The sequence below is a fragment of the Balaenoptera acutorostrata genome, chromosome 17, assembly GCF_949987535.1.
Source record: "Balaenoptera acutorostrata chromosome 17, mBalAcu1.1, whole genome shotgun sequence".
Taxonomy (NCBI): domain Eukaryota; kingdom Metazoa; phylum Chordata; class Mammalia; order Artiodactyla; family Balaenopteridae; genus Balaenoptera; species Balaenoptera acutorostrata.
The window spans coordinates 12,602,969-12,623,069 of record NC_080080.1 but is presented as its reverse complement, the minus strand read 5'-3'; the positions used below and the strand labels follow the sequence as shown (position 1 = coordinate 12,623,069).

Here is a 20,101-nt window from a genome sequence, read left to right as displayed (position 1 = left end):
TCTGCCTGCCTCTTTCTCTCTCTTAAGATTGCTGGTGCTATTTCTCTCTGGTCTGGTCTAGTTAATGAAAAAGAAAGCTATTGTGAAGTAATCCCAGGGATCTGTAATCAAAACAGCTGTACCCCCAAAACGGGTGGGTCTGTAGGACAGTCTATGACGAGTGTGGTGCCGTCACGTTCTACCTGGGTGGGCGCTGCTCCCAGGTTTCTCCAGGCCCATTTGTCTCCTCACCTGCACGTGGGGAGAAGCAGTCAGGGGTCAGTTATTTTGGGGAGACCCACTGCCGCACTCCCAGCCTGTCATCCCTGAGCCTGGTGGCAATGATGTGATGGGCAAACGTCCCACTCTGACGAGGAGCCTTCTGGAGCAGCATGTTGTGGGCAACACGAGACACTTACCTCGGGAAAAGAGCAAGGCCCGGGACCCACCAACAGGTCATTGGGTCGGGGCGTTCTGGTCAGTTCCTGGCAGTGGATACTGATGCCTCGGGAGTCTCTGTTCGTTGCATTTTCTAGCGACCAAACTCCCAAGAGCCCTGCCCAACTCTGTCTTCCAGAACCTTCTTATCCTGTCACCCTGCCCCCTGTCTTTCCCTCCATATCCCCCTTCTAAGGCAGGACAGCCTAGTGGTTAGGCAAAAAGGCTGTGGAGGCAGAGCGCCAGGGCTCCTATCTCAGGGTCTCTGACTCCCGCATGGCTTTGGGCGTACAGCTTGCTGTGTGCTAGTGTCCCCTTTTGAAAATGAGTTCCTACCTCACAGCATTGTTGAGGTTACACAACATAAGACAACCAGCGCTCTCGGAGTGAGCTTGCAGGAGGTATGGCCCTGCTCTGCCAGGCTTCTGGTCATGCTGGCTTCAGGAGCAGTGCCTCTCCCAGGCATCGTGTGCCCAGCCCACCCTTTTCGCTCAAGATTTGCTTCTTATTCTGCATCCCACAGGTCTTAGCTAGGCCACCCTGGGCAAGTCACTTTACCTCTCTGGGCCTTGTTTCTCAGCTGTTCAGTGAGGAACCAGATTATTTCCAAGGTTTCTTGTGCTCTGACATGCTGGGGCCTCTCACATTCAGTGTGGTCCAGCCTCTCCTCCTCTGCCAATCACCCACTACCCTGCCATGGGAACCCGGCCATCACCAGCATATCCGATTATGGCCATGCACCATCTGCCCGTTCATATCTCTGGATCTCTTGGTGTAGCCTGAAAGCTCCCTGAAGGCAGGGATCCTGTCTTTCTTGACTAATGTGATTTCCAGCTCCTAGCACCATGCCTGACATTGTGAGCATTCAATGTGCAGTTATGATTAGTCACTTACTATTCCAGCCAACATTTACTGAACCTCTGCTGAGTTCTCAAGGGCTGTGCAGGTCTCCGGGAGCCTGGCTGAACCCGAATGTCAGAATTTTTAAAGAATGGCTCTGATCGGTGGAGGTGGAGGTGGAGGTACCTGGCCTTAGATGGTTCAGCGCAGAGGAACTTCAGTCCCTTGCTGACTTTGGTGAGTGGGGCAGGGCTCAGTCTGCATCTCCCAAGCAACAGTACTGGCTGATCAGGACGGTTGAGGTGATGCTGACTTTCTGCTGAGTCAGGAGCCCCCGTGGGCAGGTCTGGGCACCGAGCATTTTGTATACAGTCTCCTCCACATACGAACCCCAGAGGACATGCATTTCGATTCCTCGTTTTCATTCAGCAGGTGAGGAAGCGCTTCCAGAGAGCCTAAGGGCTGTGCCTGTGGCCAGCGCGCGACTGACCCCATTGCGATTCCCACCCTGGTTTATCTGGCCCCTGAGCCCCCATCCTCTGAATGAGGAATTGGGCGAGTGGGAGCGGTGGGGGAGAGGGGGAGCATGGGCTGGAAGGCTTGGAAATTCCAAGGCAGCTGATCCGTGTCATCCCAGCACACACTGGGGAGAAACTGAAACGAAGCAAAAATAGAGTCAGTCAGCAGTCGGACAGCTGCCGCTTTCCCTGGGAACAAATCTGCTTGATTTATCTCCCCAGGTTAGGCAGGCCCCAGCTCTCAGGGTATCACTGAGAAATAATATGGACACGGCTGGAGAAATTGCCGCCGCTCCCTTCCTCAGAAAAAGATAAAGCAGACACCTGCTTGGTAGCAGCTGTGTTGATGGAGTCTTACATACCTGAGAGAGAGCGAGGCCAGCTAAGGTGGTGCGAGCTTTACCGACTGGATCCTCCCCTTGGGGAACTGGTCCGTCCTCCCCACAGCTGGCCCCCCTCTCCGCCCTGGTAGCTTTCAGAGGTGGCGCGGTCAGCATCTGCTGACTCTTGCTCCTACTAAAATTAACACTCTGACTGATCACTGCTGCAAGAGAGGGAAAGACAGAGAGAGAGAGAAAACATACACACGGAGTCCAGGAGACCCAGAAGCAGAGAGAGGGCTTGGAGCCCAGCCAGGCACACACTAGGAGACACGCTCTCCGGCTCCCACCGTCACAGGCAGAGAGACTGTGTTTCTCTCCCAGCGTCGGCGCCGGGGGCTGCGTGACCTGGCTTTGTGCATTCCAGTCTCTGCCAACCCCGGATCCCTTAAGCCTTCCTATTCCCAGAGCACTCCTCTGTGCATCCCATCTTTAGGGGAAGCTGGTATTTTAGAAAAGATGCTCTGTGGATGTCGGGTAGGACATAGAGGCAGGCTGTTTCTCGTTTTTCTTCAACATGTTCACTACCGGGCAGTGGTCAGCTGTTGGAAATACCTGGTAGGGAGGGTCAAGAATGAAATGACCTATTTGGGCCTGACAGAGGCAGAGGCTAAGAGGGGGAAGACTCAACCAAGAGAATCGGGCCAGGGGCTGTATTTTCTTGTGGGGCAATTCCATGTCAAATTCCGTGTCACTAGGCCAGAGCGAGCTTATTTGTGAAGTGTTTCCCTAAGCACCCTCCCCGGGGCAGGGTCAGCTGTAAGGCAGCAGGGCATGAAAATACAAGGCAGAGAAACCTAGAAGGGGCCATTCCCAGGCCTGAGCGGGTGTTGCCATGTCTTCAGTATTCCAGCAAACGTACTTGCACAGGAGACATGAAAAAAAAATGTTACTTAACTTTTTATTGAGGTTACATGCATAAAAAAGCACACATATCAGAAACATATAAAACAGCTTGATAAGACATCCAGTGTAACCGCCACCGGGATGGATAGAACACTGCCAGCGTGTGAGAAGCCGCCTCCTGACCCCTTCCCGTCACTGACTGTCCCTTCCCCCCTCACTCAGGTAACCTTGTCCTGACTTCTAACAGCATAGATTAGGTTGACATATTTATGTCTTTAATATAAATGACATCACAATGCATTCCCTTGGGTCTGGCTTCTTTCACTCAAAATTACATTTGTGAGATGTATTCACATGCTACGTGCAGTTGTAGATCATTCTCGTTGCTCTGTAATATTCCTGTGTGTGTGTGTGTGTGTGTGTGTGTGTGTGTAATATCCATTCTCCTGCTGGGGGGCGTTTGAGTAGTTTCCAGTGTGTGGCTGTCACGAGTAGTGCTGCCATGAACATCCGACAACATATCTTTTGGCGAACATCGGTACACATTTCTGTGAGTTTATACCTAAGCGTGGAATATGTAAAGCATATATTCAGCTCTGGTGGATAATGCAAAACAGCTTCCCAAAGTGGTTGTTTGTCTTTCTTTCTTCAGAATGTCTGTGCAGCAGCTTGTATGAAAATTCCACTTCCCCAGCCAAGCCAATCCTGGGTATTGCCTGGCTAATCCATTACAGGAAGAGCAAATGACCCAAAAGGAGTCACCTAGCAGAGGAAACAGAACTGCTCCCTGAGGGAGAAGTGTTGCCGTTTGATGGTCCTAGAAGCCGTGGTGTGCAGCGCCCTGCCTCCTGCGCTCTTGCAGGCGGAGTCCGTGGCAGAGCCGCCTTCTTGCGAGAGCATCAGCTCTGCCCCTGCCCCCTGGTCAGGGACCACCGCTTTGCTGCAGTAATGCCCAACAGACCATGGAATAACTCTTCCCCAGGTGACAGAGCTTGAACGTGCCCAGCCCCAGAAAAACAAACGGGGCTTCGTGCTTGCCTGTGGGCCTCAGTAAACATTTAACAGACTGTGTGCCCCCTTCTCTCCCCTGCCATTAACCGGGGCTGGTACCATAAACCCCTGCTCCCCTCCTGCCGTAAGCAGCCCCCCTCAGCTGACCCGACTCCGGTCCTAACTTTCTGGTGCGGTGCTGCTCCTGGGCCGGAGCCGAGGAGGAAGGAGGGGCGGGTGTGAGGGGTCCTGGGACAGACCGCCCTTGATGGGTGGGAGGCCGCCTCCATTTGATGTGTGAAATAAGGGCTGACCCTGAGCTCTTGGTGTGTGCCCAGCAACATGCTGAGCGCTTTATGTTGATTATTTCATGTCAGCCTCACAGCACTTCCAAGAAGTGGGTAGATGTGATTTACTCCCATTTTACAGATGAGGAAACCAAGGGTGAAAAATATTTCCCCAGAGTAACATAGCTAGTAGATTTGGTAGCTTGACTTCCAACTCTAATGTTTAAACCACTCTCCTGTACTTTTGTCTTGGGGCCTGATATTTAGACATTTAAGCTTCCTTTTGAACCCATCTTTCTCTTGGGTCTAAAAGCTGTGTCAGGTCGGTTTAAATGGAACAAGGGGAGCTCACTCTTTGACCTCTGGTCGCTGAAGAATGAGTAACACAGAGGATGGATGCCCTTTGGCATGGTTGCAACGATAGATGGAATAATGACCCCCAAAGATGCCCATGTCCTAGTCCCCAGAACCTGTGAATATGTTACCTTACTTGTCACAAGGGACTTTGCAGGTAAGATTAAGGTTCAGGACCTTGAGATAGATTATCTTGGATCATCTGGGTGGGTCCAGTGTAATCTCATGGGACCTGAGAAGTGGAAGAAGGAGGCAGAAGAGTCAGAGGAGATGAGATGATGGAAACAGGGTCCGAGAGATGCTGTGATGGAGGAAGATGGAGGGAGGGGCCACTAGCCGAGGAATGTGGGCAGCCTCTAGAAGCTGGAAAAGACAAGGAAGCGGATTCTTCTTAGAACCTTCAGAAAGGAACACAGCCTGCCAACACCTTGATTTTAGCTTAGTGGGACCTGTGTTGGACTTCTGGCCTCCAGAACTATAAGCTCATGAATTGTGTTGTCTTATACCACTAAGTACTGGAAAAGGTGTAATTGCAGCAATGGTTGCTATTGATGACAGTTGGCATAATGGTCAGGCTCATGGGCTTTGGAGCCAGGTTGCCTGATTTCAAATCCCCGTTCTGTGGTTTTTCTAGCTGTGTGACCTTGGGCAAGTGGCTTAAGCTGTCTGGGCCTCAGCTTTCTCATCTCTGAAGTCAGATGAGAATGATCTATAACACATAGGGTTGTGGTGAGGATTAAATGGGGATTCTATGCAGGGGGAATGCTTGGAACTAAGTTTTAGCCACGGCCCTTCGGGTAGGCATCCCGGATCAGGGCACAGACTTAGGAGACAGATTGGGCTCAGATTCGGGCTGCACTCTTCCTAGTTGTCTATGGCTGTCTTTCCTCATCTGGAAAATAAGGGCAGGAGTCTCAGAGTGGTTGGGGGTTGCAGCAGATGGGGGCCAGAGCTTTTAGCACGGTAACTGGTGCTCCATAAGGGCAGGTATTGTTATCATTGGTGGGTAGGTGGCTGTTGAGCCCCAAGCCCTAAGCATTGTGGATCCGTCTGTTCTTCAGTTATCTTTAGAGTAAGTTAAGTACGCTGGGTTAGGAGACCAAGGTCTCCCCATATAGCTAGAACAGTACTGAGTACCTAGTAGGTGCTCAGCAGTTGCTGAAGGAATGAATAAAAAAGGAACAGGCCCAAGGCCCTGCCCCGAAGACGTTCAGTTCATAGCACAGGACAAGGCCTGGAAGGATGCCAAGGCTTTGCGGTTATCTTTAAAAAGAAACAAAACAGAGAACTACTTCCTACCAGCTGACCCCAAACCCCCTCAGCTGGGACCTCTGGGCCCTGCAGGGGAGCCCAGGGCAATGTGCCAGGCCTGGCTGTGCTGGTAACTCCCTAAGCCAGCCACCTAACCTTTCTGGAACTTTCTGTCCTCCTCTTTATAACGGGCGTACCTCAGCCCCTTTGCCCTACTTGGATAGTTCCTAAGGGGGAACCCTAAGCAGTAGAAAGTTCCCTTGGTGAGAGGGCTTTGGTGCCTGTAGGACACTCCCTCCCCCACCCCGTGCCCCGTCTCTGGCCTCACCTCTATTTTAGTGTCAGAGCTGCAGGGCCTTATCTTTAGTGATTCCCCTCTCAGCGTATTAAGTCAAACATAAGGAAGGAAGAATAACTGCTGCTCTGGGTCCGTGATTGTAACAAGATCGATTTTTCTCCTTCCCATCCCCAGGCTTGATCTTTTGACCAGAAAGGAATTAAAAAGATGGTCCCTCGTGATGGCTGCGCCTGTCAGCCGCGTGGAGCTTCCTTGAAGGATTTTCTGAGCCGTGTGGATGTACAGTGATTCTCGGCGCCTGAGGAGTAACGCTGGTGGAAGCGCTCTCTCCAGTGACACACACCCGCCCCATTTCTGGATGCTAAAGGTGGTTTTACGAAGGCCCTGGCTGAGTGCCTCGCGGATTCCTGCAGCCTGGACGCCCCTGGTGGACGGAGGACTGAAGCTTCCTGCCCTTGCTGCTGACAAGGAGTGTTCGGCTGGGGCTCTGCCAGCTCCCTTGGGGGCTCCCTGTGAAACGTAAGGCCCATCTCCTCCTTGTTCACGTATCTCCCGCGTGTTCTGTCCAGCACCCACCTGGGCTTCAGGTGCTGCTTCCCTGGCTGGCGGGAGAGAGGTCACCACCACGTGGCCGGCTCTCAGAAGGGGCTGGCATTTAACGAGCTCGCTCTGTGTGTCTGGCATCGTGCTGGGTGTGTGTGGGGGACAGATGGAAATGGAAAGGTGCCTCCAAGGAGCTGTCACTGATGTTGTCATCGTGCCTGTCACCCTCTACTGATTTTCCTCGTTCGTGTGTCTGTCCTCATCTACTAGATCATACGTGCCTTGAAGGCCGGGGCCTCTTCCGCGTGGCTCTGTGTCTCCAAGACACTGTATAGTGCCTGGCATGTCTCCTGCTGCAGAAAGGGTGAATGAGGACACGATCGTTAGCGAGTTAAGACACTGTAGAGTAAACAGGGAGGGTAGGCATGGGGAGAGGATTTTCTGGCTCTGTCCTTACAGCTGGAAACCGAGAACTGAGCGTCTGCTGGGTGCCTGCGGAGCCAGAAGGGCCTGGGTTGGAATCTGTAACCCGTATCTGTGGAGTGACTCGGGACAAGTGACTGCTGGATTCCTTGCCCTTCTCTACTCAGTGGGGATGACTTATCGTCGTCCTTCATAGGGTTGGTGTTGGTCCCAAAATAGTCGTGCACGTGCCGACACCCAGCGTCGTGCCTGGCACACAGCAGATGCTCAGCACGTGGTAGGGAAGGTCACTCATGGCTGCTTGGGGGAAGGCTTCCAGGAAGGAGGGGTGTTGCTTGGGCCTTGGAAGTCTTTCTGAGCAGAGCCAGGTGGGCCGTGCTGGCCTTTGAACTGGGAACTGCTGGTTGGCGTGGACAGTTGATCAAAGGTCCCAGTCCCCAGAGCCCGCAGAAGGCCGAGTGGCCGGCGGGCAGCAGGCGAGGGAAAGGAGCCTCCTGTCCGCGTGAGGGAGGGGGCAGCCGGACTTGGGCCCGGCGACGGAGGACCCCGGCAGTTCTGCAGTTGACAGGCTGTCCTGACCAGGCAGCTGTGAGGTTGGTGGCTCTGAGGGATGTTGCCCCAGCGTTGGGCTGCCCACAGGAGAGTGGCAGCTCCAACAGCCAGTGCCCCGTGTGCTCAGGTCACCTGGGGCCACCTGGCACTTGGCTGCCAGGACGGCACGAGGGGCGGTGCCTGGGGTTCGATTTTGGTTGCGTTCTTTCCGGTTCCACTCAGGCCCGACGGCATTTCTGAGCACGGCTTTCCCTGACCTCCTCGTGGAAGTAATGTCCCTCTGGTTATTCCTGGCTGTCCTGGTCCACAGCTCCTCCATGCGTTGTAATATTATAACCACTTATGCAAGGTATTTGATTTCCTGTCTTTCTCCCACCCTAGAAGGTAATCTGAGGTCAGGAGACATGTGTGCCTTGTTCACAGCCTAAACACACAGCAGGCCTCTTATTTACTGCATCGTAGTTGATCAGATCAGGTGGTGATTCAGTGCTTTTCTTTCAGCTGCTGTGAAAAGGACAGACTATAGGCAGACATGCTTTTTGAGCATCTCTGTAACTTGATCAGCCCAACAGTTCCCCTGGCAGGCAGTGGTGTGCCCATTTTACAGTTGAGAACTTTGAGCGGCCATGTAACTTGCCCAAGGTTATTTATTCCAGAGAAGGCAGAGCAGGAGGCTGAGAAGGGTGTGTTGTGTGTGTTGTGTGGTGTGTGTGTGAGGTGTGTGTGTGTGTTGTGTGTGTGTGGTGTGTGTGCTGTGTGTGGTGTTTGTGGTGTGTGAGGTGTGTGTGTGTGTCTGGTGTGTGTGTGTGGTGTGTGTGGTGGGTGTGTGTGTGTGGTGCGTGTGGTGTGTATGTGTCTGTGGTGCGTGTGGTGTGTGTGTGTGGTGTGTGGTGTGTGGTACGTGTGTGTGTGTGGTGCGTGTGTGTTGTGTGTGTTTTGTGTGTTGTGTGTGTGTTTGTGGTGTGTGTGTGGTGTGGTGTTTGTGGTGTGTGTGGTGTGTGTGTGCTGTGTGTGTGTAGTGTGTTTGTGGTATGTGTGTTTGTGTTGTGTGTGTGTTGTGTGTGTGTGCTGTGTGTGTGTTGTGTGAGGTGTGTGTGTTGTGTGAGGTGTGTGTGTGGTGTGTGAGGTGTGTGTGTGTTTGTGTATGTGTTGTGTGAGTGGTGTGTGTGTTGTGTGCTGTGTGTGTGCTGTGTTTGTGGTGTGTGAGGTGTGTGTGTGTGTGGTGTGTGAAGTGTGTGTGGTGTGTGTTGTGTGAGTGGTGTGTGTGTGCTGTGTGTGTGTAGTGTGTTTGTGGTATGTGTGTTTGTGTTGTGTGTGTGTTGTGTGTGTGTGCTGTGTGTGTGTTGTGTGAGGTGTGTGTGTTGTGTGAGGTGTGTGTGTGGTGTGTGAGGTGTGTGTGTGTTTGTGTATGTGTTGTGTGAGTGGTGTGTGTGTTGTGTGCTGTGTGTGTGTTGTGTGAGGTGTGTGTGTTGTGTGAGGTGTGTGTGTGGTGTGTGAGGTGTGTGTGTGTTTGTGTATGTGTTGTGTGAGTGGTGTGTGTGTTGTGTGCTGTGTGTGTGCTGTGTTTGTGGTGTGTGAGGTGTGTGTGTGTGTGGTGTGTGAAGTGTGTGTGGTGTGTGTTGTGTGAGTGGTGTGTGTGTTGTGTGTGTGTGTTGTGTGTGCTGTGTGTGTGCTGTGTGTGAGGTGTGTGTGTTGTGTGTGTTGTGTGTGGTGTGTGTGTGTGGTGCGTGCATGTGGTGCGTGTGTGTGTGTGGTGCGTGTGTGTTTTGTGTGTGAGGTGTGTTGTGTGTGGTGTGTGTGGTGTGTGTGTGTGGTACGTGTGTGTGTGGTGCGTGTGTGTTTTGTGTGTGTGGGGTGTGTGTGTGTGTGTGTGTTTTGTGTGTGTGTGTGTGGAGCACTGCCTGCTGTGGGATGCTCCTGGGGTCCTTAGGACGGGGTTCCTCTTTGTCACCTGGGAGAGACGGGCTTTCAGGAAGAGCTCTGTGCTCCCTGTATGGCGGAAGCAGGCCCCATGCCGGGCCGCGGGACCAGGTGTGGTTGGGGTCACAGTACAGCAGCCCCCGGGGTCCACGGTCTGCTGGGAGGAATTGGTGACAGTTGCTATGCTCGCTGCTGTCCACGGCCAAGCAGGACAGGGAGAGGAGTCCTCCGGGGCGGGCTCTTGAGGGTCTGGGGGTCCTTGGAGGGTTGGGAGGTTGGGCTGGGCTTGCAATGGCCATCAGAGCTCTTCCTGGGGACATGAGGGGCTCAGCTAGGCAAGTGAGTGGGGACACCGAGGCACGGCACTGCCCCTTCCGCTTCTGCCCTCCCAGGCCCCTCGCATGTCTTCTGCCATCTCCCCGCGCCCTCCTGCTGCAGAGTTGCGCCCTCACTTATCACATGGCCCGCAGCCCTGCTTTTTCTCCTTTTATCAGTTACTCCCTAGAATAACCCCATTGTGGTGGTCTGGGTTATCTCACGCTCCTCCCGGGAGGGGGTGGGTGGGCTTGGGCACCAGAAGGCACAGAATGGTCACGGCGAGAAGTAAGGTGCCCGCTTTCCCCCCCTCTGGCTGCTCCAAGCAGCTGCCCCGTGTCTGCGAGGGTGCACCCTGCGGGCACAGATGTAGGAATAATCGCCATTTGTTAAGCCACGTTCTGTGCAGGGCACGTGGCAGACCTTATTCCATTCCAGCCCCAGACCAGACCTATGGGGTGGGCCCTAGAACAGTCTCTTTTAGTGTTGAAGTAACTGGGAGCCCAGACAGGCAAAGCAGGTCTCCCCCACGGAACACAGGCAGGATTGGAGCACAGTTCTCACGGATTCCAAAGCCGCCGGTTCACACGGCTTGGAACTGAGAGACACAACTTCTCCTCCCTTCTTAGCCCCCAGTGACTGTGTGACCTCAGGCAGATCACCTCCCTTCTCTGGGCCTTGGTACCCTCATTGCTAGGGAAACTGTCTCATTTCTCTTCTAGCCTGGGAGTGAAGGCAGCAGCACTTACTCTGGGAAGGCAGGTGTAAGCCAGGATGCTTCTGGCCAGGTGCTGACAGGTGTAAGCCAGGATGCTTCTGGCCAGGATGCAGCCAGGTGCTGCCGGTCCTGGTGGGCCTGGCGCTGCTGCTATGCTGCTATTTTCTGGGTCCACATCGGCTCCTCCAGTTTTTTCCTTTGCAATTGTGTGACCAGTTCACATTTCTGCTTGGCCTAGTATCATCTCACAAGTCTGTTTTTAGCTGCTTGGAAGAACCCATTTTTCTCTGAGCCCTGTTACCCCAGGCTGCTGCTAGAGCATGCCTGACCTTTTTTTAAAAAAATTTAATTAACTGATAGGCCCCTGTGGTGATTGATAGCACACATTCTAGTTGACGGGGGAGGGTCTGGGGGATGCAGGGCTGCCCCCCACCTCCACGGACACCCAGCCAGCATTCCTGGAGATGGCTTAGCGGCCTGGGCCTGTTCTCCCATGGGGAGGCCTGGGCTCCTGGGGTCCACACAGGCTGAGTCTGGAGACCAGGCTTGTCACTGAACAGCCATGGGGTTGCTTAATGGATGGTGTTTATCAAAGCTTGATTAATCTTCCAACCTGGGGAAGTGGGTGGAACCCCACTTTTACACATGAAGAAACTGAGGTTCAGAGAGATCCGGAAAACTACCAAGATTATCTCAGGAGAGTGCGGAGAAGCTGGCATGCCCTCCGATCTGTCAGCTTTCAGCCTCCCTGCTCCTGCTTGGCCTGTGGTTCTCAAGAGTGCAGTGAGGTGTACAAGATGCCTCTAGGTTATAGAGGGGCAAACTTAAAAAAATTGTTTTATATTTATTTTAACTTGAATTAGAAAAAGACCGTGATTGGCATAGGAGACCTGTGATTTTGCAGCTATTACTGCTTAGGATGTAGTTATGTAAGTTAAAAAAAGGTCAATTTTGCAAAAATGTTAAGGTAGCAACATGTGGACACAGCTCTCCTGCAGAGGGCTAAATTTGGAGCACATGTCCTTGCTTCGATTGGTGGCACTTTGGCTGTGTGGCCCCGGCCACATCACTGGAGACAGAGTGTTCCTCAGACTGACCTGAGTAGCTCTATGTCACTGTGCTGTTTAGTCCACTGTGATCCTCCCTAAATCCAGAAGATTCATGATGAAACGATTGCACAGCTCAGTCTGAAGCTAGATTGAAAACAAAAAGAATCTCGGAATGATAGTGCTTTATAATCCTATAATTCTGCTCGAATTGACAAAGCCTACTGATCTCAGCTCTGCCAGCTCTATTCTACTTACTGAGCACCAAAGTTTTCCAATCAACTCCTGTATTACTCTCTGGGATTGGATTATGAAGTAGTAAATACTACCACTATGTAATCAATCCATGACTCATTCATTCATTTTTTTATTCATTCATTTCTCCTCAGTAAATAGGGGATAAATATTACCTACCCTATGGGCTTATTGTGAGAATTAAATAAGAGATCATATTGAAGGGCTTACTTCAGTGCCTGACATATAATCAGCACTCAGTGATTATTCGCTATTTTTAAACCAAGTGTTAAAATGGAATTAGAGGAGCCAAACATACAGACCTATGGAAATAAAGACCATTGAGGATGCGTGAGTTACTAATATTGAACATTAAGTTTAGTTCTGAGTTCTTGGTTAGCACGACACACTGAGTAGGTTATATTTGTGTCTAAATCAAGGCTTGGCAAACCTTTTCTCTCAAGGGCTGAGTAGTAAATATTTTTGGCTTTGTGGGCTGTACAGTTCTGTCACTACTAGTCAGTATCTGCCTTTGTGTCTGGAAAGCAGCCATAGACAGTATGTAGATGAATGGACATGGCTGTGTTCCCATAAAACTTTATTTATAAGAACTGGCAATAGGGACTTCCCTGGCGGTGCAGTGGTCAAGAATCCGCCTGCCAATGCAGGGGACACGGGTTTGAGCCCTGGTCCGGGAAGATCCCACATGCTGTGGAGCATCTAAGCCCGTGAGCCACAACTACTGAGCCTGCACTCTAGAGCCCGCGAGCCACAACTACTGAGCCTGCGTGCCACAACTACTGAGCCTGCGCTCTAGAGCCCGCAAGCCACAACTACTGAAGCCCACACGCCTAGAGCCCGTGCTCCGCAACAAGAGAAGCCACAGCAGTGAGAAGCCCGCGCACCGCAACGAAGAGTAGCCCCTGCTCGCTGCAACTAGAGAAAGCCCGCATGCAGCGATGAAGACCCAACGCAACCAAAAATAAATAAATTAATTAAAAAAAAAAGAACTGGCAAAGGGCCTACAGGCTATAGTTTGCCCCTTGGTCTAAATGAAGGAAACCTGTTTGTCTTTGAAAGTGAGAGACTCCTCCTGGATATAAACACTAAAAAAAACTTGTTACAAGATGTAGTCTTTATATGAGGCTTGTTAAGCAGCATATGGATGGTGCTTTCATTGGGGTTTTACGGAAAATACAAAAGACCTTCACACTGTCGGTTCTCTTACCATTTGCGTAGCAGACGTTTGTTGAAGGCTTACTATGTGCCATCCTCTGATGCTCTGACCCATAGTAAAACCTAAAGACACGTGCATTTTGGCAGGGGCTGCAGCGTTAGCAAGGGGTCATCTTGGTGACTCTTTAGGGTGTCATTTCAGAGGAGTGTTTTCAGTGTTGGATGCTCTTTCCAGCCCCGGAATTACACACAGGCCTCAGTGCTAATTTGAGTGGCAGGCCTGGGCGCCCGGATCCTACCTCACAGGGTGCCTGGGACCGGCTGGGAGATCTTTGCCCTCCTTTGGCTGAGAGCTGCAGTTGTTGGAAGACTGTGGTCTTTGGAGCAAAACACAGCCAGGTTGTGAAACTTTGCTGTTTCATAGCTGTGTGACCTTGCTGTAGTTCCTAAACCTCTCTGAGCCTCACTTTCATCATCCGCAAAGTCAGGACCATACCACCGCTGAATCTTTAGTTCTTACCTGAGTATTTGCTCCTTCAATGTTAGCTCCTCCCCGTGGGGCCCAGGGGCTGCTGGCCCTCCCTCATCCCAGGAAGCCAGGTCCTAGCTTTTTCAGCTGGAGCCTGAAGTGTGAGAATGGCTGTCCCCTCCTCCTGGGTGAGTGTTTAGTGTAAAAAGTCTTGAGAAAACACTGGCCTGCGGAATTCCGAAGTTAATGAAGGGGGCAGATTCCAGGAGGGTCTCTGTTTGACCTCTCACCCTTTCCCCAACACCCTGTTATCCCTGAGTGGGTTTGGAGGCAGTGGAAGGTTTATAGCTACTACACAAAAAATCTCTCACGCAGTGGGGCAGGGCCATGGCCTTGGCCGCTGGAAGCCTGGGTCAGCGTGGGTGAGTTTGAGCCTTTTCCCTATGGCGCCTGTTTAACCTGGCTAATGTGAGAGGCAAGGCAGGCCATCGGGGGAGAAGGGGAGCATATTTGAGAAAGCTGGGGAATGATTCTCAGTTTCTCCAAAGGAGGGGCGGAGTGAGGGGCTGTGTGAGAAGTTTGAAAGGAGACTCAGTTGCCTTAAAAAAAATGGGGAACATTTTCTTCATTATTCTGACATTAGAACCCATACATTCTATTCAGTTAGGACTAGTGTAGGATAAAGAGAACACGCTTTTGTGGGTGGCTGCAGTTTCAGGAGATGCTCTCTACTTCTGCTTTATAGAACCTTCAGGGAAAAGGCTTTGGAGGCCAGAGCTAGGCAGTGACATGCCGTGGCTTAGGACGCTGGAGGCTGGAGTCCAGCTCTGTCTGTGTCTGCAACTCTGGGACTTGGGTGGCTATGGTGGGCCTTTGAGGAGCTTTGGGGCCTTGGCTGTGCGCTTGTGTTCCCATCTGCCCTGGTTGCTCTCTCTTCTCACCTGTCACCTTGCTGGCACCCATGGTGGTGGGGAAGCTTGGTCCCCCTTTCTTGGTCTTGTTAAAATGTCAGCCGTGCTCATAGCTGGTTTTGCAGGGCAGTTGCTGGCAGTGGGGTCTTTCCCTCCCGTCTACCTATCTGCTACCCTCTATGACTCCGCATGGGGGTGGGGATTTCTGGGGAGAGGGGGTCGGCTCCACCTAATTACCAGGAACGGCCCTGAGCCTCCCCTCCTCCCCCGTGGAGGCTTATCTGGCTCCAACCAAAGAGCAGCTGCTCCCGGTGAGGTCTCTGAGTCACTCAGAGGTTCAGGACTGGGTTTAGCAGGAGGCGATGACATAAACAAATAAACATTAGCCAGGACAAGCTCCCAGCTTTCTGCTCACGCAGGGGCCCTGGAAACTCCTTGTTGCATGTTCGGGGAATATGAGGATACTCATCAGAAAGCGAATTTTCCTGATGGAGAAATGCTCCAGGGAGGTGATGGGGATGTGTTAGAAAATCTGGTGTTTCCTGGCTGTGTAATCTTGGGTAGGATGCTTGGCCTCTCTGGGCCTTCATCGCCTCCTCTGTGAAGCTGGTTATTGTGAAATTTAGATGACCTCAGTTGTAAAACCCAGCCGGTGGTTAGTCCCCCTTCTCGGAACCTGACGCAGAGTAAACCCTGGACTTAGGTCAGATTTGCGAGGCGGATTGCTTCTGAGACTGTCCTGTTTTCCGGTTGTTGAGTCAGCTCATGCTGGTCTTGGGACTTCTCTGAGGCCTCAGCTGCTCATCTTTCAATGAAGGGGCGGTCCTTGCCTTGTGCCCCTCGTGCGCTTGTTGAGAGGACCGAATGAGTCACCGCTGGGAAGGTGCCTGAGAGCTGGACAGCGTGGCCGTGTCTGGTTGAGCTTCAGAGCCCAGCGTTGGTGGCTGAGCCTGATTCCTCGGGGAGGGAGTGTGAAGGTGGCAGAGGTGACTGGGTCGAGCACATGCCATAGGGTTAAGGCCAAGTGGCACTAGACCACAGAGGCGTGTTCAGGATGCAGGCAGCCCCGCCTCCCTTTAAAGTAGCGGTGCTCTGGGGTTGCTATGGGTGCCCCCAGCTCTCTGCTCCACTCCGTCCTTCTCGGTGACTCTGCTGCGTTTGGGGGTTTCTTTGCATGACGTGAATCATCCAGATCTGAAACACAAACCAAGAAGCCACAAAAGGCCACTTAACAATGGCCCTATTCCCACCCCCAGGATTAACAAGTGTTACATGATGTTGCGTGTTTGCTTTGGATCACTGCTTTTGTAGATATTAAAAACAAACTAGAGATAAAATGGACGTTTGTAGGGCCTCTTCTCTCGTTCCATTTCCTTCTCTTCATAGAAGTACCACTCTTCTGAACTTGGTCTATTTGGAGGGCATTCGAGGCACCCTTTGAATATTTAAAATTCTTACGGAAGTGGCATAAGGTAGGGGTGTGATGGCTGCAGTTTGCTCTTTTCACCCCTTATTATGTTTGGGTGACGCCGCTGCTGTGGCTGATCCTTCGTGCCCCTCGTGGTAGACTTTGGGTTGTTTCCAGGTTTTTGCGGCCATAGGCGACGCTGGGGTGAGCTTCCCCGCACACATCTCCAGGTGCACGCGCAGGTGTCCCCAGGGACGCAGGGCACGGCGTAGGCACACTTTCAGCCTTGCCACAGGTTGCCGCACTGCTGTCCTGAGGCTTCATCTGCTCCCTAGGTAGCACCACCTCCACGTGGCTTTGAGGTTTCCAAGTTGACATTGCGTTTGAATTCAGATAGCATTGGCGTTTTGCATCTTCCTGAGGATGATAAATGCTTCGATAGCAACACAAATAATGGTGAAAGGGGAAATGAGGGGGAAATTCAGGCTCAGGCTAAGCAGACTGTGGTGTGGTGAGTGGGTGAGAAAAGACCTACGGGCACATCTGGCGTCCTGTGCTCCCAGGTGTCAGGATGCGGGGCACGAAGGGGAGGACTCTTTTCTTGCTGCCTGGAGAAGCCAGTGCTTTCCTGATGCTTCTATAGTATAATGTTTGAGTCTTGTTCTCACACGTTCTGTCAAGTGGTCAGGTCTGGCATAGTGGGCATAGCAGGTGTCGATGTGTAGGCATTGATGATACAGTGCTTGGGTATCTGTTGCCCTTTGTTGAGTTCCTGCCATGTGCTAAGGTTGAACTAATTCTCCCAGCCACCCCGACAGGTGTAAATGCTATCTGAGTCTAACGTCACAGCTGTGAACACGGAGGCTCACAGGGGTTCACACACCCAGCGAGTAAGGCTGAAGCTGGGATTCTGACCTTCCCTGGGACCTGACCACGTTCCCCAGGCTGCCTGCTCCCTGCCCCAGAAATGTCAAAACGCATCGCGGGAAAAGCCAGGACTCTGGTCCCAGATGGACAGAGGGGACCCTGCGGGGGTCCTGGCTCTCTGTGCCTGATGGGAGTGACGCTAGCCTGCTCTATTTACAGTCCCTGGTTCTCCCGCGGTGTCTCCGGAAGTCACGACCTGCTGGCCGGCACTTGGGGAGGACAGGAAGTTGTACCCCGGCTCTGCTGGCTTGCTGGGGGCATGTTGTTCCCGTGGCCACAGGGGAGACGGGGTGGGACGGGCAGGACTGTGGGAACAAAAAAAAAACCCCTACAACAGACAATTCAGGTCATATAGTGGACGACTCCTGGATTATTAGGAGATGACTCAAATGACCAGATTTGGGTCAGGAAGCCTGGGCTGCAGGAAGATAATGTGAAATCTTTGGATTTTTTCCGGGAGTTCTTGCCTTTTAAAGGATTTTGTTTTCTAAGTTATCAGCCGAGGGATCATGGATTTTGGGTTTTCCGAGGCAGGGGTTTATGGGGAATATGGGGGTGTGTGTGGGGGAGGGGTGGGAGCTGAGGAAGAGGAAGATGGGGCAGGAATGGGCACGTTCCACCCCAGCTTCTTCCGGATTCAGTTTCTCTCCCAGGAACAAGGGGCCGATTCACGTGGCTCCAGTGGCCTTGCTGGCCTGGAGTTGGGCCCGTGCCTGCCAGTGACTAAGGAGGAAATGCCATTTCACTTATCCTGTGGCCCTGCATCCTTCAGGCTCTTCTCTATCTTCATTTTGCAGCTGCCTCATCTTTTTGGCATTTGCCTCTTTCCTTTCTTTTTCTTCTGGGTAATACGCTGAGGCGACGTGGGCTACGACTCCACGAAACCCAGCCAAACTTCCGTCTTCCACACACAGCTGGTTTCGGGCGACCTGGGCTTCGTGTTTTCAAGGCGGTCCGCAGTTTGGAGAGTTGGTCCTTGTGACTTGTGCTTTGTCAGTCCTGTAGGGTTCCAGGAAGTTCTGAATCTGAGGTGGGACTTCTGGTTAAAAACGTCCAGGTGGACTTTTTAGATGGGAGAGCCGCCACTGTCCAAGGGCCACTGTCACAAGGGGGTGAAGTGCGCCACCGTCACCGGTGGTGAGAGGAGATGGCAGATCTGCTGGGCGGCGTTCCACCTCTGCTGGGCCCTGCTGGTCTTGGCTTTGAGCCCAGCTGGGGGGCCTGCAAGGCCTCCTGGCTTCCCTGGCACAGCCAGCTGCTCTGTCCTGTGTGCTCTTTTCTCTGATGTGCTTCTGCCGCATGGGTCTGTCTCTGCCAGGAGCCCGGGAGCGTTTCTGGTGGGAGGACCAGATTTTGGCTCACCTTGTACTCAAAGCCCTTAACTTGGGGCCAGTTCGTGTTTGCGTATGAATGCAGAGCTCTCCAGAGACCTGGTTGGGACTTTTCAGATTTAAAGGGGATGGGATCCTGCAGGCTGCTTTTCCCCTTGTGTACCAATCAGTGGTTGTAAGTGGATGTCTGCCGTGTTCTCAGGGTTGGTCCTAGAAAGACATGCCTCCCCTTCCCTAAATCAGATGAGACAGCAGGAAAACAGTATAAAAAGGGTTTAATAAAATGATGTGTCTCAGAGTGAGGAAGCCTGAGTTTGCACCGTGGCCTTGTTACTCACGAGCAGGTGACCCTAGACTGGGCAGTTCCCTGAGCCTCAGTTTCCCCAGCTGCAAAATGGGAGCAGTACTACCTGCCCACACTCAGGGGATGGTTTCCTGAGCTGGCGCATGCATGTTTAATACGGGGAGGGAGCTGTCTGGGGAGTGACCCATGGACACTGCTTTTCACTTATGAGCTCAGTGGGCGAGATGGACCTTTCAGAACCACTGGGCGCTCTGCTGGGGGTCCGTGCTGTCCTGAGGGGGCCTGGTGTGTGGGGGGCAGGTATGGGGGTCCAGGAATGGGGAGGCCTGCATGGTGGAGAGCCAGGCAACGGGCAGCCCCTGCAGAGACACAGGCATTACCCTCTGGGAGGCAGTGACCAGCCATCCGGAGTGGAGGTTGCGGGGAAACTGTTTGGCCAAAGGATTTTGGAACCAGACAGAAACAGGGCCCTCCGAGCTCTTTTGCTTCTAGGATTGTTGTTCTGGGATTGTCCCTGAGGCCGGGACTCACCGTGTGCCTGCAGCTCGAGAGCGGCAGGCGGTTTTTCTAATTGGGGGCGAGGCGGGGGGCGCAGAGGCTGTGCTTATGGGGCCAGCCCCGAGGCTCCCGCGCACCACGTCCATCCTCGCCCCTGCCTCGAGGCCAGCTCTGCTACATTAGGGCTGGGGGAGCTGTTAGCGGGGTGTGGGTGTCCCCTGGCCGTTTGGGGAGGGCGATGGGGTGATGGGGGGGCTGAGAGGTGTGGAGTGATGAAAACATGCACAACGGGGTGACGCTTCTGAAGCTGGTTTTTGTTCCTTAACACATCTCCTAGCTCTGGAACCTGCTCTGTTGCCTGGGCCTCTCTGAGCTTTGGTGTCCTGATCTGCAGACTGGGGGTAGGGACCTCCGTTTTGTGGGGCAGGTGTGAAATCCTGACCTGAAATGGTCATGCTTGAAGGAAGCCGACAAAGAAGTTTAATCCCTCCCTATTTTCTTTTCTTTTTTTTTTTTTAAATTTTATTTATTTATTTATTTATTTATTTATTGGCTGCATTGGGTCTTCGTTGCTGCGCGCAGGCTTTCTCTAGTTGCGGCGCGCGGGGGCTACTCTTCGTTGCGGTGCGCGGGCTTCTCATTGCGGTGGCTTCTCTTGTTGCGAAGCATGGGCTCTAGGTGCGCAGGCTTCAGTAGTTGTGGCACGTGGGCTCAGTATTGTGGCGCACGGACTTAGTTGCTCCGCGGCATGTGGGATCTTCCCGGATCAGGGCTCGAACCCGTGTCCCCTGCATTGGCAGGTGGATTCTTAACCACTGCGCCACCAGGGAAGCCCCCTCCCTATTTTCTTAACTGTTCTCTGTCGCTGGTAAATCTCTGTTGGACTGATACCCCATGAAGCCCATACCAGTCAGATCAGTGAAGTTAAATGGCTCCCTGATGATAGTAATTAGATTAGTAGCAAATAATCAGAGCTGACATTCATCTAGTGCTTATTAAGTCCTGGGCAATGCACATCAGACCTCATCTGTTATAAGATTTAATTCCCGCAATCATCCTAGGGTTGCAGCAGTATAATTAGCCCCATTTTACAGATGAGAAAAACGGAGGATCAGAGAGGCTGAGTGCAGTGTCTGAGGTCACAC

The 20,101-nt window shown here is 52.6% G+C and overlaps 1 protein-coding gene across 4 annotated transcripts in view; it reads left to right on the top strand.

The window, feature by feature from the left end:
* The window catches only part of LOC103017685 (uncharacterized), a 383,445-nt gene that overhangs the window by 63,971 nt on the left and 299,373 nt on the right, over positions 1-20,101 (top strand). For 3 of the 4 annotated variants that reach the window (XR_009005786.1, XR_009005787.1, XR_009005789.1), the window contains one exon: positions 6,356-6,700. The gene's annotated coding sequence lies outside the window, so the exon portion shown is untranslated. Of the gene's footprint in view, positions 1-3,732; positions 3,984-6,355; positions 6,701-20,101 lie in introns of those variants that run through there. The other variant, XR_009005788.1, reaches the window with a different exon arrangement.